Source organism: Bidens hawaiensis, unplaced genomic scaffold (genome assembly GCF_021521415.1).
Source record: "Bidens hawaiensis isolate Kalapana, Puna unplaced genomic scaffold, B.hawaiensis_p1.1 tig00009933_1, whole genome shotgun sequence".
NCBI lineage: Eukaryota > Viridiplantae > Streptophyta > Magnoliopsida > Asterales > Asteraceae > Bidens > Bidens hawaiensis.
Window position 1 is genome coordinate 913,221 of NW_027491751.1, and position 27,620 is coordinate 940,840.

Below are 27,620 nucleotides of genomic sequence, written 5' to 3' on the forward strand. Positions count from 1 at the left end.
GGAGACACGTGGCACTGAATAAGAGGCTGGCATCGGAAGACTCAAGACGTTTAAGTTAAATGTTTCGATTATTGTGAAAGACAAAATGATGTTTTAAGACAAGACGTGTTTTGTTATGAAATGTTTTATGAAAGTTTTTATATTCCGCGAAAGTTTTAATGAACTCTGATTTGTACGAACTGTGTTTATGAGTAAATCCGACGCTAAAGTAGGGCTACCGGGTTCGGGCCCTTACAAGTTGGTATCAGAGCAAAGTTCGAGAGATTTAAGCATCCTACATGCTTAGACTCGAACAGAGAATGGGATTTAAGTAAGAAAGGAAAGAAGATGCCAGTTCAAGATAGCCATGTGTCACTCAAGCAAGCTCAGTAACGGTAAAGTATGTTAAATAATGTATAAGGATGTTCGCTTAGGCATAGGATTAATTGATTGTTTGATTGATTAACTGTTTTACGGTAGAAATTAGCACAAGGGAAATCATAAAGGGAAGTATGTAGGACCTGAGGAGTAATGCAAATAGTTAATTACACTTGATCAACGTCATTAACTACTTACCTTACGAATCATGTGCTAAATAATTCCCGGAGTGATGACGTTTGTGTTTTCCTTTAGAATACAATGGCTAGAGCAAGAAGGTTTGTTGGTAAGGGAGGTCACACTGGACGCCCTCTTGGAATACGCGTTGTCCGAGAACCTTCTGAAGAACTAGTTACTACCACGAAAAAGGAGAAAAGTGAAACTTTGCAAGGACCAAGCAGCAATGAAGGGTATCAGCTGGATCCTGTTGCTCAATTTGCCATTTCTTACGCTGTAGCTGCTGCAGAGAAGAAATTTCGTACTGACAAGTCTGCCGAAAACCATGCAAGGGCCACTGAGAAGGCAGGAGAAGACGGTAAGAAGGGTGATGATGATAAGGGAGGAGCGAAAGGAACCAAAAGATCTGTAGATGTCGTGGAGTATGCGGGGAAAAAGATACCAAAGGTTGCGGGGAGGGAAACATGCAAAGTGTGCGGGAAGATGCACCTAGGAGAATGCAAGGCTGGTCCAAATCAGTGCTACCGATGTGGGAAGAAGGGACACATAACTCGTGATTGCACCGAGGACCAGAAATGTTATAGGTGTGGTAAGTCGGGTCACTTAGCTAGAGATTGTGGGGGAGCAATAACGGTGGAGGAAAAGAAGGAAAAGAAATGGGCTACCTCTGCTAAGCGGTCTGGCGAGATGGTGACAACAACTGATGAGAGGAAGGCCAAGGTTGGGAACAAGGATGCATGTAAGACATGTGGGCGAGTGCATCAGGGAGAATGCAAGACTGGGACAGACAGGTTCTATCGGTGTGGAAAGAGTGGGCATTACTCCCGAGAATGCCCTGATCGTCCAAAGTGCTTCAAATGTGGAAAAGCTGACCACATGGCTAGGGATTGCAAGGAATCAGGGGCGGGAGGTGCGAAAGGATAAAGACTTGGGGAAACTGCAGAGAGGAACACTTGATGAAGGAATAATTGCTCATGCAATGGTTTTATTAAATTACATTTGCTTAAGAACTTGTTTTGTGTTAAGGTTTAAAACTTATGTTTATCAGTGACGTGTATTATATTGAGTTGGTTATGAATGATTATTATGTTACGAGGAAATGTTGTTTTAGACAATAGTGTTAAAAGTACAAATCGAAGCCTTGGAAGGATGAGATGAGTCTTGGTACATCGAGGGTCTCATGGACGAGCTACCTTAAATAGCTAAAACACATGTCCACCATTTGATGGCTGCAAAGTCGGGAGTAAGAAGGATAACCCAGAAGGCAAAAGCGATTCGATAAAGTGTGTAAATATAAGAAGTTTTCCTTTTATAGAAATAAGCTAGGTTTCGGGGACGAAACCTCTTTAAGGAGGGAAGACTTGTAACATCCCGAAATTTCTAAAGTAATATTTAATATATTATTTTGTCGGGTGAAATAAACGAGTTAGTGGAACAGCATAATATGAAGACTTAGTAGGATAATTAGATGGGTTTGGATATGGACCAAAAGGAAATATGGGCCTTCGGTCCATGGGCTTGAGGGAGTATAAATACCCCCTTAGACCCCAATCCTTTCATTTCCATCCATTTATCCATCCTAATCTCTACACACCCAAAACACACACGACCCGAACCAAGATCCGAAGGCGAAAACCCGAGCTTGTTAGTGTTGGAACGTTGTGACGGACCAAAACAACATCAAGGCTTAACCGTGTTCGTAGTTCGACTCGTTCAAGGTACGTTTATAATTAGAAATCGTTCGTATAGGTTCGGGTTGATTTGAGAAATGATAGATCTGAGTTTGTATGGTAAAAACGAGTCCAACAAAGCTAATCTTACTGAAAATGGTTATGATTTGATGGGTTAATCGATTGATAAAAAGAACCCGTAACCTATATGCCTAAATCGCACCCTTTAAACATCGATGTTAGGTCGATTTGATGGTTGGGATTTGTAGGCGCTGGTCAGACGATCCCGTGGGTACCTAAATCGAGTTATTTGGTTAAGAAACGAAGGTGATTAAGGGATTTAAGAACGAACAGCAGCTGCAGACGACAACTTCGCCTGCAAGCTAAGTTCGCCTGATGACAACTTCGCCTAAAGCCAAGTTCGCCTGATGACAACTTCGCCTAAAGCCAAGTTCGCCTGATGACAACTTCGCCTAAAGCCAAGTTCGCCTGATGACAACTTCGCCTAAAGCCAAGTTCGCCTGATGACAACTTCGCCAAAAGCCAAGTTCGCCTGATGACAACTTCGCCTAAAGCTAAGTTCGCCTAAGGTTTAACTTCGCCTAAAGTCAAGTTCGATTAGAGAATAGATTAAAACGATAAGTAAAAGTAAGCTAATACTAGGCCACCAGATTAGATCAGGCGAGTATTGATACGTGTAACTTATACAGTCAGCCGAGCACAGTTAAAGAAGGGATTTACAACTATCAGAGGAAGAAGCAGAGTTCAGGTGAGTTTCTAGCCCCATTCCTTGTTATGTTTTCGGGGCTGTGTGCATACTCGATGTATTTGTTAATACATTTATCCTAAGTGATAAGTGTATGCCATATGTGATATATGTGATGGATATGAATGATTGCTTGTCGGTACGCGAACGATCTTCGGATATTGCGCGTACTATCAGGTTAAAAATAAAAGTACGAATATTATATATCGAAGATGTATGAATATTACAAATGAATACTTGTCGGGGCGTGAACGATCTTCGGATATTGCACGTAACGACAAGGGGTAGGGTTGTTAAATGAAGGATGTAGAAAACGCCTAGAGTGTTCTTATGCTATAATGTAATTATTGTATATGTGAAGTATGTGTATACAGGTACACGAATGGTATGTGAGTTCTACGTTCGACATAGTAAGTTAGGATGGCAAATCCCTCTAACTTCTGTTGGACATAGACTTGGCAGGTGATGGCGTAGTTAAGGACTGCGAGCCTTATACGTGATGTAGATGATAGATGTAGACGTAGATAGGGACGGTGGGCCTTATATGTGTTATAGGAGATAGACGCCAACGTAGATAAGGACGGCGGACCTTATACGTAACGTAGATAAGGACTGCGGACCTTATATGTATTATAGATAGGCGTCAGCACAGGAAAGGACTGTGGACCTTACACGTGCTTTAGCATAGGGGAGGACTGCGGACCTCGTGCGTGCTATGAATTAGGTTGCAACATAGGGAAGGACCGTGGGCCTTGTACGTGTTGTGGATGTATGATGGTATAGGGAAGGACCGCGGTCCTTGTACGTACCATGAATGGTGAACATAGGTAAGGACTGCGGACCTTTTACGTGTTCACGATCGTGAGTACAGGTATAGACGGCGGACTATGAACGTACTCTCGGTAGACTGAGGTTAGTGATTGTAGATATGTATGTATGTATGGTAGCAAGTATGTATGTAGAACAGAAGGGTAACTAGTGAAGTATGGATATGTATCTTCGGATATGTATGTATGTGTTGTATTGTATGGCGTACGATTAACTAGAACTCACTCAGCGTAGCTGACTTTTAGTATGCACGCAGGTGAGTAGGATGAGGCAGCTCGCTTGAGGAGACACGTGGCACTGAATAAGAGGCTGGCATCGGAAGACTCAAGACGTTTAAGTTAAATGTTTCGATTATTGTGAAAGACAAAATGATGTTTTAAGACAAGACGTGTTTTGTTATGAAATGTTTTATGAAAGTTTTTATATTCCGCGAAAGTTTTAATGAACTCTGATTTGTACGAACTGTGTTAATGAGTAAATCCGACGCTAAAGTAGGGCTACCTAGTTCGGGGCCTTACACACACACACACACACACACATATATATATAAGGTTTGGATCAAATATAAATGAAATTAACGTGCTAAACGTGAGGATCAAATAGAGTAATTATGTATACAAGTAGAGTAATTTTGTAATTAAACCATAGAGTAATTACGTAATTACTCTATGGTGTAATTACATAATTACTCTACTTGTATATATAATTACTCTACTTGATTCTCATGTTTAGCACGTTAATTTCATTTGTACGTTAACCCTCTCCTATATATATATATATATATAATAATGTCAACTAACTAAATAGTTGGTGAGTTCACACAATTTGATATAATATGTAAAAATCATACAATTCCATGAAACTTGTGAAAAACGTAAATAAGAGTTCTTTACACTTGAATCAAGGTCCTGAGTATAAATAAGCGAAGGTCCTTACCAGTTGGGGACAACCAACGTGCTCGGATAATTAGGCCATTTTCCACTCAAAGCAAAATAGTCCTTAGTGCAAAGGGGGGCGTATGCTCATACTTATTGAAACCACCACTTGCAATTGAAATCAACGTAAGTAAGCAAGTAAACACACAAGCCCATATAGTGAATTGTAGTTTGTAAGCAAAATCATAATACTTTGAATTTGTAAAAATACATATGCTACCCCAAAAAGTAATAATAGAGTTAAAAGGGGGTGTGAGATACTCACATTTGAAATAAATGAATAAACGGGAAACGAAATCCGAAAGTGCATCAAAGAAACCGAAATGAACAATCCTCGCGCACTATAATTAAAAAAAAACAAAATCTAACAAACGGGATGGAATATTAAATAGTTTAGTTAAATGGGATTTTGTATTATTTTATTATAACTTTTATTAGCATTTTATGGCATTTTATATTATAATATTATTATTAAACTTTAACGAAATTTTAACAAACTATTTTAATATTATTTGATTGACAATCTATAATTAATATGGGAATTTTATCTTGAACAAATATAACTATGTTAACAAAATAAGGTTAAAGAATTAAATACTAACGAATGCTATCTTTAATGGTTTGACGAATTAACATTACCGAATTAAAGTTTAACGGGTTAAAAAAAACTAGCGAATTAAAGTTTAACGAATTGTAATGGAATATAAACGAATTTTAATGATTTAACAAACTATAAAGTTTAACGGAATCGTGATTAATAATATAATATTAATCGGGTTTGACGAAAGGAATTTTAATATATTATTATCTAGATGTTATTTAACTAATAGTTTATTATTAATATGAGAATTTTATTATATTTACAAAGCACCGGCTTTAACGATATAATTTTATTCCCAAAATATAATTATGTTAGCGTAATTTAAGATATCAATAGAACAGCAAAAATATATAATATTATTAACAGCTCTTGAGAAATGAAAACAAAAGGTTGGGTTTATATGAAAAACAATGATAAAATTTAGTTTATAATTAATTTTATGATTTTATTTAATTTATGTTTTTATTTAATTTATAATTATTATATCAAATTAATATAAAAGAAGGACCTTAAAAAAAGATACAAAAATTAAGACCTGGCCCGGGTTCGAACCCGGGTCCTTTAGGTCATACGCAAGTGAGTTAACCAGTTGAGTCAGTTTGCTTGTTGTTACAAAGCCAGAAACAGGTTTATATAAACAATAAACAAAGTTCAGCGTCTTCACATTAAAACCCTAGTTCTTAATTCATTCAATCCGTTCCATGTTCGGTCTAATAATGGTTAGGGCTTTTGTTTAATGGAAAAACGAAACAAAACCATATATAAATTACCCGTTATTGATCTTGGTTGAAGGTGGACGAGACTTCGCAGAAAAACGACTTTAAAGATCAAAATGCGGATTGTGGAGAGTTTGTGTGAGAACTTAGATGTTAGGGAAAAGTTTAGAAGGAGATTAGGAGTCTATTTATAGTCCCAATTGGAACGTTAGCTGAGAAATGAGTTACAAGTTTTTAATTGAAGTTTTAATGCTGTCAGGACCGTTAGTCGAGTGAAACCTTAGGAGGATGACAAGAACACACCGACTCAATTACCCAAAGGCCTGTTGAATATCTCAGCGGAATCAGGATATCCAACGAGTGGGAACGAAGGAGTGAAAATAGCAAACACAAAATAGTATACATAATCAATAAAAGCTTATTCAAAGATAAAGATTCACTGTATTAAATGATTCATTAATGAAACAGTGAAAGGAATATCTAGGGTTTCGTGCGTGATGGCGAGGCGGCAGTAAGAGGAAATAGAATATTCTTTTAGAATGTTCCTCGTATTCCGTGTGTCGTTGTCCGTCTCCTGTTTAAATGGAAACCTAGGACGTCTATTTATAGACCCTGACATTCCTTCTAGAAGTCCTAATCATTACATAATTAAATACAAAATAAATATAAGTGTAGAGTCCTCGAGCAAGGTAGATATCTTGCTCGAGCACACTTCCTATACTAGGTATGCTCGGTGAGTGTCCTCGAGCATACTTTACTTAGAATATCTTCAGTGAAGATATTCTCCTCCAGAAAGCTTCATTCTTCTTGACTAATCCATGCTTTGCTCGAACTAGTCCATCGAGCAAGCTCATTCTTCTTGATGTCTTCAGTTTTTTTTATTCAGCAGTCTTTATCATGCTCGGATGAAAATCTTGCTCAGGAACTGAACTGTGCTCGAAGTCCTTGCTTTGATCACGTGACATCTTCTTATTGCATCCATGCTTGTCCCTATGTGCTCGATCATCCTGTGCTCGTAACACTTGGTTAAAACTTGTATGATCAAGTTGTTTGCTCGATTGGCAATCCATGCTCGATAGAAGAATACTCTTGCTCGTTGAAGTGTAGCTTGCTCGAAGCCTTAACACTTAGAAGAATCAACCATTTAATGTTCTGAAGACCTTGCTCGAAGTAGTAAAACCATGCTCGATCGTCTAGGCTTGCTCGAAGTCCATACTTAGCATTTTTCTGAGGAGGTTGAGAAGATTCCAATCTTCCTATCAAAAATCCGACTCAACAACCTCCCCCTAGATTGGAACAAGCTCAGATGCACCAAAACATACCTGCGTAGAGTTACACATGTATCAGACATCAAAATATATCGTTTAGAAACATGTCATCTCATTACAAAAGTAGGAATTCTGCCTCTTGAACATTTACACATTAAAAATTTTTACATCAAAACATAAGTCAAATAAAAATTACAAAGATATACAGAAATAAAATCAATTATCATTGAGTTCTATTCTGCTATATCCTCCTCCTGCTCCTTTTGTCATAACTTTCTTTCATTCTTTTGACAAGAGCTGCCCTTTGTTTGATCATATCAAGTTCTACGGTATCGGAGGAATCAGTGGGGAATTCTGCATCAATTAAGTCTTGTAGATCTTGAGGGTGCATGAAATTTAGATCCTCATCATGTCTAATCACTGTAATAGGTATACCCGACGCATTCCTCAATGAGATAGAGTCATTATGCTGATTATATGAGATGAAGGTTATTCTTCCATTAATCTGAACCATTGAGTTTGGTTCTCTTATCTTTTCCCTCATAGCTAAGCACTCCTTTAAAGTTTTCCTTTTTCCATGTGAGCTGCTTGCCTGGGATCTCTTTCTTTTGTCTTCAAACAGAGAGAGCTCCAGAGTGTGTACTTCATTTATTCTCTTGTTTCTTCTGTCCCTCTCTGCTTGACTCCTTATCTCTTTCCTTCTTTGATTTAGAAATGGGAATCCCTTTTCTGCTTGTTCCTTGAGGAATTCGGAAAGATCGTTCCTTGGTTGACTAGATGGCTGACTTCTGATTTGATTATCATGCAGTGTCAACTCAGCCATCTTTGTTAATTGTTCTCTTTTAAAGTTTCCCAAATCATCTCTAAAGATGATGAGTGTCTCTTCTTGATCTTCGGTAACAACCCTCAAGGTCTTAGATCTTTTGTCGAAATAGAGATGTGTGGGCAGATTTAAGTTTCTTGGTGGCTCAGGCCTCACAACCTCAGACCTTGGGGTTCGGCTTGAGCTTCCTTGAGTAGTAGTCTTTATAGTATGTAGCCCAGCTTCTTCATACCACTTCCTTATTGTTTCATCTGTTTGTACTATTAGCCTTGATATATTTTCTCCCTTTTTATGTAGGGAACTCATCATTTCAGCTCGAACTTCTTCTTCAGCTCTCAGCCTATCTTCCTGTAGTTTTCTCTGGGTTTCCAAATACAGTCTCTGCTCTCTATTATATATTTCAATTAATTGTTCATGAGGCATGTTTTGAAACTGCTCTTCTGTCATTCCTTTCCCCATGACAATCCATTTCAATGTTTCTAACCTCTGAGGATCTTCAAACCACCTCTTCACTTCCTCTTCTTTCTTCTTTGCTTCATCTCTCTCCTTTTGTAGTCTCATCCTCATCTCCTGTTCTCTCACATATTGCTCTTGACTTTTCTAATCTTTATGAGATTCTTTTACAAGTTGAATTTTTCTTTTCAGTTCTTCAGGAGAAAGATTATCAAAAAGTTATAGCTGTAGCCATATAATTGAAGAATTTTATGTCATTAATTATTCATACTCATCTTCATCACTGGCTTTCTTCTCAGTTCTCTTTTTGTTACTTTCCGACTCCTTCAACACTTTCTCTCCTTCACCCTTCTTCTTTGATATTTTCTTCACATAGTCTGAAATGTCACTTACAAGAGTATTTCTGTACAGTCTGTCTATTGTATCAAAGGATTGCAAGTTTAGGGATTCAGGCATGTGACCGGCTTTAATTAAAGCTTCTCTTTTAGACTTCCTCATCCTCCACCCTTCAGCTTCTTTGGCTATGTCTTCTTTTGTTAGTCTTTGAATATACTTAAGATCATAGTCCAAGCTGATCAGATAGTCTTTATCTTCATTCTCCATCTCATCACTCTTTATTTCTTCCTCACTATCATCTTCAATGTTAATTGTTTCATCAAGATTGTGAAGAGCCCCAATCATTGGTTCTTCATTTCTTGCAGATTGAGCTCTCTTCCTTTCTTCAATCTTCTCCAATCTCCTCTTGTACACCATTACCTTTACAAATTTTTGCCTTTTTGTTTTAGGTGTTTCAAGCTCAGCTGTTTCTTTTCTTTTCAGAGATGATTGAGATGAAGTGGGTGTGTTTGGTTGTGTTACTTGGATTTCTGGTTCTTTGTCAACCATTTTCTCAACACCAGGCTTATTAGTTTTTGGTTCTTCATCAAACACTTCTTCAACAACAGGTTCACCCATATGAGTCTCTTCATTTTCTTCTGTTACTTCATTAATAATAGGTTCATTTTCTTCAACAGGCTCTTCAACTCTTGGTTCTCTTTCTTTACTCATAATAATAAAGTCTTTTTGTGCCTTTCTTGCTGCCGATACTATTTCAAGATGATGCCTTTCTGGGTTATTCAAAATGTTTATTAGATCCTTCATTATGACCAGTTTTACCATTGTACTTGCAGAGACTTCAACAGTTTCATCTTCTTCATGGCTAATTGGACCCAAACCATATTCTTGTTCTTTATCAGTTTCATTCTCTGGATTGGCAGGTTCAGTTTCAAATTGATCAGGTTCAGTTACTCTAGGCTCTTCAGGCTCAGTTATCACTGGCTCTTCAGTCTGTGTATGCTCTTGTTCATCATCATTCAGTTTTGCTTTTAGAGCATCCAGTGTGGCCTTGATTGCCTCATTTGTCTCCTTTGTTAATGTTTCATTCTCCTCATCTTTTTCTTTCATTTTGATTAGTGTTTTTAGGACTTCTTGAGGAATTTCCTCCTCATCTTCTCGATCCAAAGACTCCAATTCTTCATTTATTAACCTTATGGTAGTCTTGACAGATTCAGCTTCTGCAACATCAAGATCTATCACATTTTCCTTGTGCAGTATATCATCAGATTGGACTTTATGTTGGGGCAGGGGATGTAGATCTTCATCAGTAAGTGCAATCCCCTTTCCCTTTTCTTTTCTTTTTAACATTTCTTCTTCAGTTTCTTCTTCTTCCTCATTCTCCCCCTCATCACCAGATTTTTCATTTTCATACACTTCATTTATTAACTTCAGTGCATCTGATGGTCCACCCTCCATCACTTCTTCATCAGAACTTTCATATAATTCTCCAATATTTTTAAACCTTCTGCACATTGAATGTTCTCTCCCTGTTTTGGTGCATCTGAGGTCTTCTCAACCTCAAACTGCCCCTCAAGGGTTCGAATTCTCATTAAAGCTTCCTTCAATACAGCCTCCAACGTCCTGTTCCTTGACTCCAACACAGCATTTTTCTCCTTCAATAAAATGTTCTTGAATTCCAGGTTCATATTTTTATTTAACAGATCATAGATGTCCGGACTGGATGGTGGAGTTTGTTGGGTAGGCTTTTATGCAGGTTCAAAGAATGGTTCTGATTTAGCAAGTTAAGGAGATGGGACTTTATAAGGTTCAGGTGTTATGGGAAGTGGTTGTGTTTGTTGTATTGGGGAGGAAGGTGGTGTTTGAAGTGGTATTTCTTGAAAGGTTTGGACAGGTTGAATGGGAGATGGTACTTGGAGTGGGGAGGTAGGTGGTGTTGTGATTTTAGGAACAATAAGTGGTGAAGCAGGTGGTGAAAGGATATGCGATTCAGCAATTGGTTCATGTAGGTCTTCATCCACCTCTAATTCAGCAGTATCTCCTATCTGAGCAGATTCTTCAACTACATGCACATTTCTCTCAATAGCTTCTGGTGCAACATCACTACCACCAACAATCATGGCATTATCACTCTTTGGACCATGTCCTCCATCATCATTTTGGTCATCATTGTCATCACCATCATTCACATTATCATCATCTTCATCACTGTGACCTGGAGTCCTTGGTACATCAATGGGACCTAGGGCAGGTACAAGTAACCATGGAAGAATATCCCAGTCACCATCGTCAACAAACTTGCTTTGAGCAGCTTTCATACGTTTGCAAATATTTGGATCTTGGAGTCTTAAAGTCTCCCCTATTTGTTGAAGATCAGGCAATGCTCTGTTTATCAAGATTTGTAAAAACCTTGGGTACATCAGAAATCTTTGACCCTATTCCTTCTCTGCATTCGATATTAACCCTTGAAAGATAAGTCTTGAAATATTAAAAGGTTGTTGATAAAGTATTGCCACTGTGAGAGTCCCAAGCTCTCTGCTCAATAAAGTCCAAGTCCCTCTTCTAGGAGATAAGGACTGGATTACATGATGGATCAGGAACCAATAGATCAATGGAAAACTCCCCTTTTGAAATTGTCCTTCCTTTACTCCTCCCTGGTATCCCATAGTTTCCTGAAAGACTCGTAATAATCTGGGAACAGAGTAGGATGGCTGAGCATTAAAGTTGTCATTTAGTTCCAATGCAGCTCGTATAGATGCTTCAGTGATCTCAATATCGTGATTTAGGACAGAAGCCTCAATCCTGTTTCCATTAATATCATCTACGTAAGTAGCTGATCCCCAAAAATCTGCAATATGGTTCCTGTAAATCGTGGGGGCTTTCAGTAACTGCTACCCTCAAATTTGAATTTCTTAGAAAGTCTATCATTGGCTCCAGTTCTTGATTATCATTATCTAGCTCTAACTGAGCGCACATATTGTGCCTCTTTTCAAACTTTAAGGCCATCAGTTCTACAAAACAATAAAATACGTCAGTACACAAACATTGCAGAACTAATATACAAAGATAGTTAGATGATAATGGTGTCTCCAATAACCTGTTCCATAGTAATATGCATACTTGCAAGAACAAGTAAACAGTTAGTCAGTAAATCAATTAAAAAACCCTAATTTCAAAGTCGGTGAAACAATAATCAAATTAAGATATCTTACCGGGGTCGAAACAGAGCTAATGGCTGTAATTGAAGTAAAATCGAGTAATTTTCAGAGTATTTGAGAAAGCGGGAGATAATGCGAGCAAGGGAAATTGCGTTTAGGTTTAATAGAGAGACGGAGAAATATCTGAAAAAGTATCTAAGTCCCCCTTTTATACCTAACGTTTGGGTGGTATAGTACCTCTTTTTGTCATCTAGTGCACGACAGTTGTCATTGAATTTCAAATTTAATGTACCTCCCTTGCTCGAGCATACAACCAAAATAGTAGCTGGCTCCCCCTGAACTCAAGTACAATGTACCAGTCTTGCTCAACATATAAAGCTCTTGAGCACTAGTATACTCGAGGCAGTGTGCTCGAATAGACTTGTGCTCAATGCTTTAGATCTTTGATTTACTTACTCAAGTATTGAGTCATACTCGATAGTAAGCGTGCTCGAGTGTACATAGCAAAATCTTACTCAAATAAGTATACTTGAGGCACACCTGCTAGCTAACCCTACTCGACTATGCATCATGATCGAGATACTTAGACGTCTATCATGACAATATCCTATGCTCGAGATCAATTCTGATAGTGTTCGAGCCTTTGCTCGACCTATTTAAGACTGCTACAGCTCAATGTGCTCGATAAACCCTTGTTCTCAAGAGCCTGGGCAAAGGTAATCCTTCCTATGCATGTATGCTCCAGAGACTTAGACAAATCAAGTATGCTCGAAATCTCATACCTAAGCAACTAGCACACAGCTATGCTCGAATCACTTAGTAAGTTGTCACAACGTTGTTAATTCATGCATTATTGCTCGAAACACATAACATTAATTTTCTCATCTTAAGTGGTGCTCGAAGGGAAGAAGCATCCTCGAAACACTTAAAAGCAATCGTCAAATCATAATGATGCTCGTAATTAATACATATGCTCGAAATACATGGATAATTCATAGTATACTCGACACAATGTTATTACTTTCAGCAAGCAAAGTTTCTTTTCTCGAATTAAAGGATCATTTTAACTTGATGAGCTGACCTAAACAGTTTGGTTACGGTGAAATAAGAGATCAAATTCCAGTTCAAAATTCTTTTCAATGCACGTGGAAAGATCTCAACATGGGATCAGATTATTTAATAACGATCACACCATTTCATTTTCAGCATTATTATGACTTAAGTCAGGTTGACACTAGGTGGAAGCACTTAACATGATTCTTATGACTTTCGTGATATGCTTAAGATTCAATTAGGAGCTTGAGTTGGAATGGTTACACACTAGACTTCAAATTGTTCCTTGTCTCTTCTCAAGGCTTATTTAGCTTTCTCCAATTACCCTAATTTGCCTTCAACCCCCTAATGCGTTGGTCAAAATATTTATTTACATAAGCAGACTTAATTATATTTTTAGATACATAGATATATATATATATATATATATCAGACTTCAAGGTTGAACGTAAAGCCATCCGGACTTACATGCCTTACATTCAGAGTGTTTAGGACTTATTTGAATGCCCCACTCATGTAGTTCCCTTGATGCCCCTTAAAGTCATGATATTTTATTTATTATTAACAATATAATTTGAAGCACTTTTCAATTTTTTTTTTTTTGATAGAGTTTTCTATTTATAGCTCTTTAGCTGCTCATAAATTTCATAAATTTGTTTTGATAGACTAAGACAGCAACGGGCTCGTGTATGATTGGATAATCACCTTTCTGCCTATCATTCGGAGAGATGTGTAAGGAAACATACCTTGATCTTCGGATGAATCACCACATCAAACTTAGCATTATTATTGTGTTTGTATCACATCAGTCACTGCACTCATGAGAAGATACCACACAGATTGTCAATTTACTGAACATAAATCTTTTAAGCCTCTAATGGTGGGTTAAGAGATTAGACAATATACTATCATTTCCCAGTTTGGTTGGATTCAATCTCCACAGAAAACAGTTTGTAGCCTTTCTGAAGCTGGGAACTTGGATAATTTTTTCATTTCTCTTATTCAATATCATCGAACACAGTGTTGCTTAGTCAAAAACTTTTACCATTTTAAGATCATTTTCCTTTGAAAGTTCAATTAAAAAACATTGATTTTAAAAAATAGTGTTTTCATTCAAGCATGTTTAACAAGCATACACTATCATAGTATCAAAACACATTCATCAGACAGTAGACAGCATTCAGATAATCACATGAGTCTGTCGAGCATGTTCAAAAGTCATCGAGCATACTCGAAAGTCAGTCGAGAAAACTTAAAGTTGATCATTTCAATGCATGTGCTCGAAAGACTGAGCTGAGTGCTCGAGCAGTATACTTGTGCTTGAAATACTTCAAAAGTTGTCAACACATGTCCATGCTCGACCAGCAGTAACACATCATTGGTGCTCGACTAACTTGAGAAACCTGTATGGTTTGTTTGTGCTCGAAGAGCATTGAACATACCATTTAGCACAGGGTCATGCTCGAAGTACTTCAAATTTCTCAAGTATGATTGTTTGTGCTCAAGGAGCAACAAACACTTCATCAAACACAAACTCTTGCTCGAAAGACTTGATTAATCTTTCAAAGAAAATTTCTGTGCTCGAGCAACTGAGCTATGACATCTGTGCTCGAATGACTTGGAATAGTCTTACAAGAGCCTTTGCTTGTTCTCGAGGAGCAACAAGCACAATATCAAGCATATATTCATGCTTCGAAGAACTTAGAATAACAGAAATACATCATGCAAGCACAGATCAAAGTACCAATAGCTGTAATTAGCAGTAATAACAGAGATTTCACACAGACAGTCACATACATGATTTATGCAATTAGAATAATCAGTCAAGCATAGCAAATCATCATGCAAACATTCAAAGTGAGTAGTTAAGATAATCAGTAAGAGCCTAACTTAAGCACACATCCTAAATCAAACTTCATCAGCATTTATCATTCCTAGACATTTTAATAGAAAATGAAACCTAGATTTATCTAAAGGTTTGGTGAACAAATTAGCCAAATTATCAGATGTGTCTACCCTTTTCATCTCTATTAAGCCTTTTTCTTAATAGTCCCTAATGAAATGATGTCTAATTTCAATGTGCTTAGTCTTAGAATGTTGGACAGGATTCTTAACAATAAACATAGCAGCAGTATTATCAATTAAGATGGGAGTAAGTAAGAAATTCAGACCATAATCTAGCAGTTGATTCTGGATCCATAAAACCTGGGCACAGCAAGCGGATGCAGCAATGTATTCAGACTCTGCAGTTGAGATGGACACAGTCGTCTGCTTCTTGCATTGCCATGACACTAGCCTGTTCCCTAGAAACTGGCACCCTCCAGATGTTGATTTTCTACTCATATTGCAACCATCATAGTCACTATCTGTGTAGGCCATCAAGTCAAAGGAAGTGTTCTTTGGATACCAAATCCCCAAATCTGGTTTTCCTTTTAGGTATCTGAAGATCCTCTTAATTGCTAGCATATGTGAGACCTTGGGGTTAGCTTGAAATCTGGCACAGACACACACAGCAAACATAATATCTGGCCTAGATGCTGTGAGATACATCAGTGATCCTATCTTGGCCCTATATTCATGCTGGTCCACCGGCTCCCCCTTTTCATCAGGTACCATTTTCTCATGTGTGTGTCTTGAGATCTTGGCACTTGAATTTGTTAAGAATCTCTTGTACATACTTTGATTGATTGATGAAAATTCCATCAGTTTTTTGTTGCACTTGTAGTCCAAGGAAGAAATTCATTTCCCCCATTGAGCTCATCTTATACTTGGATTTCATCACTTGTTCGAACTCCTTGCACATTTGTTCATTTGTAAAGCCAAAAATAATGTCATCCACATACACTTGCAGTAGCAACAGGTCTTTATTCCTCCTTTTGTAGAATAAAGCCTTGTCAATGGCTCCTCTGCAGAAACCATTTTCCAACAAATGGTTTGACAGCTCATCTTACCATGCTCTTGGTGCTTGATGCAGTCCATAGAGTGCTTTGCTGAGCCTGTAAACTTTGTTGGGATGAACTGGGTCTTCAAATCCTGGTGGTTGAGTAACATAGACTTCTTCATCAATCTTTCCATTCAAGAATGTAGACTTCACATCAAGTAGATAGACTTTAATGTTCATTAATGCTGCATATGCCAGAAAGATCCTGATAGCCTTTAGTCTTGCAACTGGAGCAAAGACTTCTTCAAAGTCCACTCCTTCTTCCTGTAAGCATCATAGAGCTACCAATCTTGCTTTGTTCTTGATCACTATGCCCCTCTCATCTTTCTTATTTCTGAACACCCATTTTGTTCCATTAGCATACTTGCCTCTGGGCTTGTCAACCAAGTTCCATACATGTAAGTCTCTGAATTGGGCTAACTCTTCCTGCATAGCTTCTACCCAGCTGTTGTCCTTCAATACTTGATTAATATTCTTTGGTTCAACTTGGGATAGAAAACAAGCATACAGGCAGATGTTTGCTTTTTCAAATGAGCTTCTTGTCACTCTTTCATGCAAGTCTCCTATTATGTTTTCTACAGGATGATTTCTTTCAACAGAGGTGGTCTGCACAACTTGTTGTACAGACACTTCTGTCTCTAGATTAGTTATATTTAACTCAGCAGATTCATCTTCCATTCTCTCTTGAGCTTCATCAGTTTCTTGAACTTGATTATTCTTTGATGATGATGCTTCATTTGACCCAAAATGTAGAGAGTCAAACAAGGACTGAAACCTATCTTCAAATTGATTCATTCCTTCAGCCTGAACAGGTTGTTGACTTTGAATAGGTTCACTGTCTACTTCACTTGGTCCTTCATTAGAGACTTCCACTGCATCATCTTGTCCATTCATATCAACTTTAGCAGCTTGTTGGTTGCTTCTTTCAAAGTTAAATTCATTTGTTTCAGGAGCAACAGATGACCAAAGCTTGTCCAGATCAACTTGTCTTTGTTTTCCCTTATCTTCAAAGCTGGTTTTGTACATGCTGTCATCCATATCTTCATTGTAGATTTTGAAAGATTTGATCATCTTTTCCAAGTCAAACAGCCACTTGGGTCCTTCAACATTGTTAAAATGGTTTTCATTGAATATTATATTTGAAGACTCAATGACCACCATATGCTCCTTCACATAGACTCTGTAAGCCTTTGAATGAGATGAGTAGCCCACAAAGAAACATTCCAGAGATTTTGACTGGAATTTGTTTAGATAGTCCTTTGTATTCAATAGTGAGCATCTGCATCCAAACGGCTTCAAGAACTTCACATAAGGCTTTCTCTTGAAGATAACCTCATATGGAGTCTTGTTTTGAGCCTTGTTTAGTAGTACCCTGTTCTGCACATAACATGTAGTGTTGATTGCTTCTGCCCAAAAAGTTACTGGCGGATTTGCATCAGCAATCATGGTCCTTGCAGCTTCAATTAATGTTCTGTTTCTTCTTTCTGCAACACCATTCTGTTCAGGAGTTCTAGGTGCACTGTATTGTTGAAAGATTCCATTAGAAGTGCAGAATTCATCCATTGTACCATTCTTGAATTATGTCCCATTGTCACTTCTAATGACCTTCACCTTCCTTTCAAGCTGATTTTCCATCTTTACCACATAGGATCTGATCAAGTCTGGGGTTTCATCTTTGCTGCCCATAAAGTATACCCAAGTAAAGCTTGAATAATCATCAGTGATCACTAGGCAATATCTTTTCTTTCCAATACTTGGAACACTTACTAGACCAAACAAGTCCATGTGTACTAGTTCCAAGACCTCGTCAATGGTGTTTATTATTTTACTCTTATGTGAGGATTTGTGTTGTTTCCCTTTGAGGCACGATGTGCATTTTTCCTCAAGCTTAGACTCTCTTGTGGGAAGGCTAACAACATGTTCACCCTTCACTAGTTTGTTCATGTTCTTCAAATTTACATGACACATCTTCCTATGCCACGGTTTGGTCTCATTTTCAGTGGCTTTGGAAACAAAGCATGAACCACTTCTAGATGTAGCAGTGTTCATTCTTAGCTCATAGAGGTTGCCATTTCTTGGAGCCATCATCATGATCATCTCAGTAGGAATCACAAACTCAGGCTTCAAAATCAGGCAATATTCATCATTGAAGGCCACCTTGTACCCTTTATCACAAAATTGAGAAATGCTGAGTAGATTGTATTGTAATCCTTCAACATGCAGCACCTTCTCAAAGGATACTTTGCCATTGGTGAGTGTTGCTCTACCAACTATCTTACAAGTCATGTGCCTGGAACATCCACTGTCCATGTACCATAAGTCATCTTTATTTAAGGACTGTTCCTACACATACAAATAAAACAGAATTAGTTAGATTCTGATTCACAAACTTCATCAGTTTGTAATTCAGTGTCAGTTGAAGATTCATCAGGAGTTGAAACTAGAACTGGAAGTGGGTCTTCATGCACTATTTCACATACTTCTTCTGAGTCTGAATCTGACCCATTATTTACAACTTGTGATTTGATTAATTCTTCAGTTTGCTCAATCACATAGTTCTTCTTTTCACTCAACCCTTTCTTAGTTTTCCATTGGAACCCTCTAGGTTCATAGCCCTGCTTCATCAGAAATGTCTCATCTCCATTAAGAACACCAGGTCTAATCTTCTTTTTTCCTTTGTCACTAGACCTTCTGTTCTTTGCAGGTTTGCTAGATACACTTGGTTCATCTTTGATTTTTAAGACTTGTTTCAGTCTCTTTTCAAGCACTGACCTTTTCTTTTCTTCATTTGAACCGCCCTTTTCTTCATTTAAGTATCTTTGATATATTTCCTTGTATCCTTTCATATCAAATCCACATACCACATCAGGAACAACAACACTCTTCCTCCTCAAACCAAAAAGAGTCAGTGTGATGACCATAGGCATCACACTTCTTGCACCAGACTTTTGCATAAGTCCCCATATCTTCAAGCAATTGCTTGTCTTTAATTTTGTCACTGGGTTTGGGGAAGTCAAATCTTAAGGAAGTTTTAGGACATAAAGAGTTGCTGAAGTCCATCTTGATTGGTTTGTTCAGATCAGGCTCCAGATGATATTTTTCTTTCACAAACACAACAGGCTTGAATGTGGAATTTGTTCTTGAACTTCTTCCCTTTTCTTCTCCAACATATCTTCTCATTTTCACATACTCCACATCTCCAATGTCAAATAGTTCATGATTTGAGAAGACTGGCTAGATTGGAGGGTGTGGCTGATCATAAGAAGATTTTTTGAAGATTCATTTCTTTTCTTGATTTCAGTCTGTGGTCTAGCACAAATATCAAACACTACATATTCTCTTCTCATTCTTTCATAGTGTTTCTTCAATTTTGGAGTCATCTTGGGTAGAAGAGGAATCTTTCCACTTTTCTTCTTGCTGGATCCCCTTTTCTTCTTTCCCTTAGATGATTTAGTGCTTCTACAGCTGCAATTACTTTCTTCACTTGAGTACTCACTCCACTTCTTTTTCTCACTTTCCATCTTATCCGCCTTCTTAATCTCTAGTTCCTCACTCTGTCTTACTGAAAACTCTCCACTCTTGTCTACAAATACATCAGCATATTGCTTCATAAACTCAGCTTTATCATCAAACATATTCTCGAATTGTTTCAGATATTCACTTCTGCTCTCCTTGTCTACTTTCAGTGGGTAGCTATCACAGAAAGGTGGTGGCACCTTTTTGTATTTTTCTTCCTTGGTCATTTTATCCACATAACCCACTATGTTTCATGTAGAAACAAGGTTCTTCAAGAATTCCATTTGAATCAGCAAGTCAGCATTCTTCAACTTTTCTTTAGCATACATCTTCTTCAAACCATCAATTTCTATTGACATTCTTGATTGGGTTTGGTATGCCATTATACAGTCCTCTTCAAGCCCTTTGATCTAATTTTCATAAGTTGCTTCACTGGCTTCATATACATTCAAGAAGGCTTCCTTTCTCCCACACTTAGTTTTCCACTTTCCAACCTCCTGATTTATTTCATCAATGGTAATAAGAAGATCAGAAACTGAAATATCAGATTGTACCTGTGCATTTGAAGATTCAGGCTTGTCTTGCACTCTTTCCATAAAAGCAATATTTTCCTTCTCAATCTCAGCAGCATGGTTACTCCAATCAAATTCCCCATCCTGTGGCACCCTGGTTACTACAACATTTCCTTGATCTCTCTGCTGGTTCACATTGCTCTGATTGACTCTTTTCTGATTTGTGTGAACCTGCAATTGATTGTTCCTTTGAGGTTGAAAGGTTTGTTGCTGGGGTCTGTTTTGATTCTGATAGGGGTTTTGGTTGGTGATCTGAGTTCTCTGGTGCTGGAAGTTTTGATTTTGATAGAATTGGTTCTGATTCACTTGATTACCAACTTGCTTTGGCATGTTGCACTCTCTAGCAAAGTGTCCTGGTTGTTGACAATTATAACAGATGGCTTTTGATTTGTCAAATCCGATTCTTTCATTCAGTCCATTAAGCTTGTTCTTTCAGTTCTGTTATACAACCTTGTGCTCCTCACTACTAACATAGTTGCCTGCCATTTTATGTCCATGTCTTCTAAGTCATTAGCATCAATTTGCTCAAGATCTTCCTACACAATACTTGTGTTGATCAGGTTCTTGGCGACAAAAGCATGATATGACTCAGTAAACATAGAGAACAATGCTTGACAATCTGTTCCTTGAGCATTATTGTTCAGCATAAATGTTGACTGTCCATTTGCTGTAGAGGTAGTATCATCTTCAATCAGCTGAACATTGAATCTTGATTGGCCACTGCAAGTTGAACTCGTTCCTGATGGCTCCTCAATAATAGGCTACTGGTTCTTGATTGAGAGGTTTCCCATTGGTGCTACAAGAGCATTGTTCACTTGAAAACTTGGCTTGTCCTCCCTAATCATATGATTTTCAATCATCTCATGTTTTGCAGCTTTTAGAAAGGTAATCACATTATCCAACTTAAAGTTGGGAAAACTGGCCTTTTCTTTTATAAACTTGCTGGCAGTGTACCATTCGCCGGACAAGGATGACAAAAGCTTTTTGTTCATCTCAAAATCAGTGATCTTCAAATCAGTCATTCTTATGTCGTTTACAATTGTCATAAACCTCTACAAGACTGATTTTAATCTTTCTCCGTCTTTATACTTGAACCTGTCCTGTTGCTGCTTCAGTCTGTCTTTCTTGATGTCTCTTAATTCAGTATTCCCTTCAAACATTTCGATAACTGCATCATACATACCCTTTGCGGTCTTATGATGATTCACAGTTGTCAAAACTTCCTAAGAGAACCCTAACTTCAGCATAGACAAAGCCTTATCGTCTCGTTTCTTCATTTTTAGCTCAACTGTGGCATTGTTGTTCGGAGCTGTTGAAGGAACATAGTTTCCTTTAATGATGGAAGTCCATAGCTCTGGGTCGTTGTAGTTCACAGCTTCTTCGAAGAGCACCTTCCATTTGATGAAGTTTTCTTGTCCAAGCAACCTTGGAATCTTGTTGGTGGAAACTTCCTGGTCTTCCATTTTTATCAGATCTGAGATTTGTGGCAGTAAAACAGAGTAAAGCTTCAAGCTTTATCACACACCTTTAGTCCCATGGCCTTCAGCGAGCTTACACAAGCTCTGATACCACTTGTCAGGACCGTTAGTTGGGTGAAATCTTAGGAGGTTGACAAGAACACACCGAACCGATTACCCAAAGGCCTGTTGAATATCTCAGCAGAATTAGGATATCCAACGAGTGGGAACGAAGGAATGAAAATAGCAAACACAAAACAATAATAGATAATCAATAAAGTCTTATTCAAAGACAAATATTCACTGTATTAAATGATTCATTACTGAAACAGTGAAAGGTATGTCTAGGGTTTCATGCATGACGGTGGCGGCGGCATTACGAGGAAATAGAATATTCTTTTAGAATGTTTCTCGTATTCCGTGCGTCGTTTTCTGTCTCCTGTTTAAATGGAAACCTAGGACTTCTAGACCCTGACATTCCTTCTAGAAGTCCTAATCATTACATAATTAAATACAAAATAAATACAAGTGTAGAGTCCTCGAGCAAGGTAGATATCTTGCTCGAGCACACTTCCTATACTAGGTATGCTCGGTGAGTGTCCTCGAGCATACTTTACTTAGAATATCTTCAGTGAAGATATCCTCCTCCAGCAAGCTTCATTCCTCTTGACTAATCCATGCTTTGCTCGGACTAGTCCATCGAGCAAGCTCATTCTTCTTGATGTCTTCAGTTTTTATTATTCAGCAGTCTTTATCATGCTCGGATGAAAATCTTGCTTGGGAACTGAACTGTGCTCGAAGTCCTTGCTTTGATCACGTGACATCTTCTTATTGCATCCATGCTTGTCCCCATGTGCTCGATCATCCTGTGCTCGTAACACTTGGTTAAAATTTGTATGATCAAGCTGTTTGCTCGATTGGCAATCCATGCTCGATAGAAGAATACTCTTGCTCATTGAAGTGTAGCTTGCTCGAAGCCTTAACACTTAGAAGAATCAACCATTTAATGTTCTGAAGACCTTGCTCGAAGTAGTAAAACCATACTCGATCGTCTAGGCATGCTCGAAGTCCATACTTAGCATTTTTCTGAGGAGGTTGAGAAGATTCCAATCTTCCTATCAAAAATCCGACTCAACAAATGCGTTTTGGATAATGGTTACTTGCTGCCGGAAAAAGACTCGTCGCCAGGATTATGGGGTAACGAAGGTGTTGGGGGGGGGGGGGGGTTGGTTGATATTATTATTATAATATGTTTTAAAATCCAAAATTTCACTTCTGATCCTTTGAGTTATGAGTTTCTTTTAAAATAGAAATGAATTAAAATTTATAACTTAAACCTTGGACTATGGATTATGTTTAAAATGTAATAAAATTATAATACTAGAATAACTTTCAAATATACCCGCAAGGTTAACGATATACATTTATATATTTTTTATTACACTGACATAAATATATTTTAATTAAAAATAGAAGAATAGATTGAGCGAAAAATTAAGGTAATGAATGAATCTACAAGTGACATATGCCTCTAGTTATTTTCTTTTATTATAATAGGTATATTTGCAATTAATTTAATTTACAGGTTAACAATATATATTTTATGATATATACCTAATATTAAGAATTATATAAATACACATATAACTTTCACTTCCTTTACCACAATACTAGTAGTAGAATTATCATAATTTAAACTTAATTTACATCGAATTTCGTTTATACAATTATGCATTTCATTCATAGTCATTATTATTATAAGAGAAATCAAGTGAAAATCAAGAATAAATATAGACTAACTATTTCAATAAGGTTATTTTTGCTAATGAAAGTAAAAGTTAGAGTGTTACTTGTAACACCCCGATTTTAAGCGGAATACGCCCGAGTGGTGCGTACAGATTACTCACATGCTCATGACGCTATTAATGTGAAAAAATGATTACTTCATTTCATTAAATCACAAGTACACAATTTGGCATTAATTAAATAATAATACAAGAAATTTGAGTTTCAATATATGTTTCTAATAACCTAAAGGTCCAACTATCTAGTCTTCAATCCTCAAATTAAACTTAAACCTGCAACATGTTTAAAATAATATATTTTGCCAACAATAATGTTGGTGAGAATTCATAAAGTTTTACACATATATATACTACAAAAAGTATAAAATTCATAAGTTGAGATTTAGCGTTTCAATCATAAAGCAAAAGAAAATAAATACATGATATTCTCGTTCGCTTGACATAAGTCAAATCTACTAGGGAACCCCTGTTCACCAACCCACTATGAGTATTAGATGAGAATCATCATGCATTCCAACATAAGTTGAAGAATTAGGCAGCGCAGGTACGTCCGGTCCGACCCTCCCACAATAAGTATGTGTATGTGTATGTGTATGCGTATGACTCACTTCCCTCAACAAAAACAGTAAACAACTAGCACGTAATCACATTATTCACAAGCATTATGATATGAAACAAAGGCATATAAGACACGTATGTGAATTTTGGGTTACAACATGAAAAATGAAATAACAATAAAAGTTTTGTAACGTGCTACACACCAAAATAAAATATTAAAAGATCAAAAGGGGGTTATGAAAACTCACATGGTAAAGTTTAAGCAAGCAAAAGACGAAAATAAGCGTTAAGCGAGCTGAACTGAGCGAGTTCGGTTTGACAAGCGGTCCTAGAAAATATTTCTAGTTTTAACATAGGATTCAAGAAAGATAAATGAAAATGAAAGACTTAGAAGAATGTGGTTCATGGTTTAGTGATTTAAATCTTTGAAAACAAATAAATATATTTACTCTACTAGTATAGAGCCCGCGCATTGCGGCGGGGAGTTTGGTCGGTAGCGGGTCGGTTTGTTATGGTACCGGGAATATGCGATTGCAAAATTTATATTTGGTATAGTTTACCGTACAAAAGATAATCTGTCAAACTTGACATGCAATTTGACTTTACTTGGTCAAAGTGTATTCAAATATGCAACTGTTACATTACTAATTTGATGATACAATTTGGTATACATTTTTTATATATCAAGTGTAAATTCATATCAGTGACAAATTAAACTCCATTAATTTACTATATTACAAGTATTTCAATGTTAATTGTTTTTGTAACTAACACATCAATTACATGTTACATCCTCCAAACTTCATAAAATGCCATTTAGTATCCAATGACAAGGAAAAAAAAACACAAACTTAAATCATCATTGAGTGCAAATCAATTTGATAATTTTGCACCATTTTTCAACTTAAATACAAAATAGCAAGCTGGAGCCGACTTTGACCCACAAAAAGTCAAACCTTGACTAAAAATGGCTTTCAGTTACGTGCCAGGTCAAAATGTGGTCCAATCAGACTGGGTTTGGTCAAACGGATTCAAGTGAAAACGAGTTCATGTCAAAATAGTTAACCTTAAAACAAAACTTGGTTCGGGTCAAAACAAGTGTGACATTTGAGCCAAAACAAGGTATACCTCAATACGTATTTACCGATTAAGCAAATAAACGCCTTTTGCGTAACAAACGAACGATTAATCGAACGGGTCGGGTTATGACCCAGATATATCGGAGGGGAATCTATAAGTGATATACGATCTCTACAAGTTAAAATATTAGAAATATGGTCTTAGTTTGATAGCAAACAAGTTAAACGAAAATATGCTCGTTTAACTACCCGCTATAGATTTAAACGCGAAAGATAGTTACAAACCAAGCATTGTATCATCCGTTAAGCTGAAAAAGACTTACCAAACACTTATTTGAAATGTTTTAAGCGATCCATGAAAATATTTTTGATTTTTACAAACATATAGTATGCTTTTATAATTTTACTCAAAACTAACCGAAAAACACTTGTTTTCGCGTTGTTTAACGCACCTGATAAGTTTTTCGCGCCAAAAACCGAACCCGAACTAAATTTGGACCGGGCTTTTCGTATTTGGGCTTGAGAAACCAGATTAATGGGCCAAAACAGCCCATCATGGGCCCAAAGGGACTTCCGATCGGACCAGCCCACCCCACCCCCCATTTTTTTTTATAAAACTTGTTTAGGAAGCTTTTTTATCCAATTTGGTTTATAAAAACTGAGGTCCAAGCAGCTGCAACCTAAAATTCCAGAAAACCTCCAAACCCTAAGGTAAAGAGCTTAAATAGGTAGCTTTTGAACTTGTTTAAACTTGTTTAATACCATAAAAACATGTCTTGGTTACTAAAAATCATTCCTTGCCGTGTAAAAATCCTAAAAATGGTCCATAAACATGTTTTGATCATACACATGGTAGGAACCTGTTATGATAGTTTTTTTGGCCATAAACACGGATTAAAGGGTTGAAACAACGTTTTTACGGTTCAAAAGTTCGTTTTTGTGCACTAGCCGAAACCCTAAGTTAAGGGCTGTTATGTTGATGAAGTATTGCTTGGTTTTTGATATAGGACTTGTACCTAGCTTGCTTAGAAGCACAAGAACCTGAAAGCTTGATTAAAAAGTCAGAAACGAGCCAAACCCGCTAAGGTAATGCCGAAACACTCGCTTACGGGCTATTTAGGTTAAGGTTGTGATTTGTATATTTTAAGGCCTTGAAATTTTGTAGGGACATCAGGGATTATGTCAATGAGTCCCTGTTTAAATTTGGTAGTTTTTTGACCATCCGAGAATATTTGGCGAATTTATTACCTAATTGGGATGTTTATTTGGGAAAAATAGCTAAAATACTTAAAAAATTATGAAATTTTTCTGGGAACTCAGATTTGATGTATGTTGATCACATATGAATTTTGGGATCATTTGGAGAAGTTTAAAGGTGTTTTGTTTATTTGCGTTCGTGTGAATTTTTACAGCCGAAGTTGGGCCGAAAAGAATATTGCACGAGCTTTTTACATTCTAGAATTGATACAAGTTGTTTTGGGACATAATTTGAGTATTCAGGAATTTTTGTGGAATTTTTGGAAATTTTTTGGGGTAAACGGACAATTTTCAGGCGAAATATAGCTGATAAAATGAATTTTTATAAATTAATAAATCAGTAAATAAATTCCAGAAATATTTTTATAAAAATCTAAATATTTTAATTGATAAGTGGTTAAATTTTCATAATTTAATAATTAACGGTTAATTAATTATACTAATTTGAATATTAAACAAATTCAGTTTTTATAAAAACCGGCAAGTTCGCGACTAACGGACCTGCGAGAATATCAAAACACCAAGAGTGATCAAAAATCATATTTTTGGACTAATTAAGTGAAAACGAACTTTTCTATGAGAAACCTGGACAATCCGGATGGATTGTGCGCGTTTCTTCTTAAAGTAAACTGAATAAACGGAAACGGGCCCCGTGGCTAATCCGGGACCCCAGTATGTGATCTTTCTTTATATAACTTAATCGTTTTGTTAACCAATACATTTACCCAACCTTATTTTCCCATAACTGTTTTCTGAACGCGTAAACGAACAACTTGGCCCAACTGGGAAAACGGGAATCTGAGCCAAGTTCGGTTTTAAGAATTAGACATTGAACAACATCACAACCTAAGCCTATTGCCACTTTCTGGGCGTTCCAGCTACACCCAGATTAGTTATACAGCCCAGTTTAGTATTGAGATTATAATAATATTAAAATATTAATATTATTATAATATTGATTATATGAACTACTGATAGCAGACCGAACAAACCACGAGCTAATACAGTACTGATTATCTACTAAACTGTGAGTTTCATGACCCCACTTTTAAACTGTTTTATGAACTTTTGGGGTGAAAAGCATGTTTTCTTATATCTATATACTTATCTGAAACATGTGATGATATGAATTATCTAAGTGCTAACACACGAAAGTCTCCACGATCACAGTGATTAACTTCGAGCCGGTGGCTTGTGAATAGTACTATTGGTTTGACAAACCCAAACGGAATCGGCCTGGTTGCCGTGTCACATAGCGCCGTTTGCACATGACCATATTTATACAAACAGGCTATGT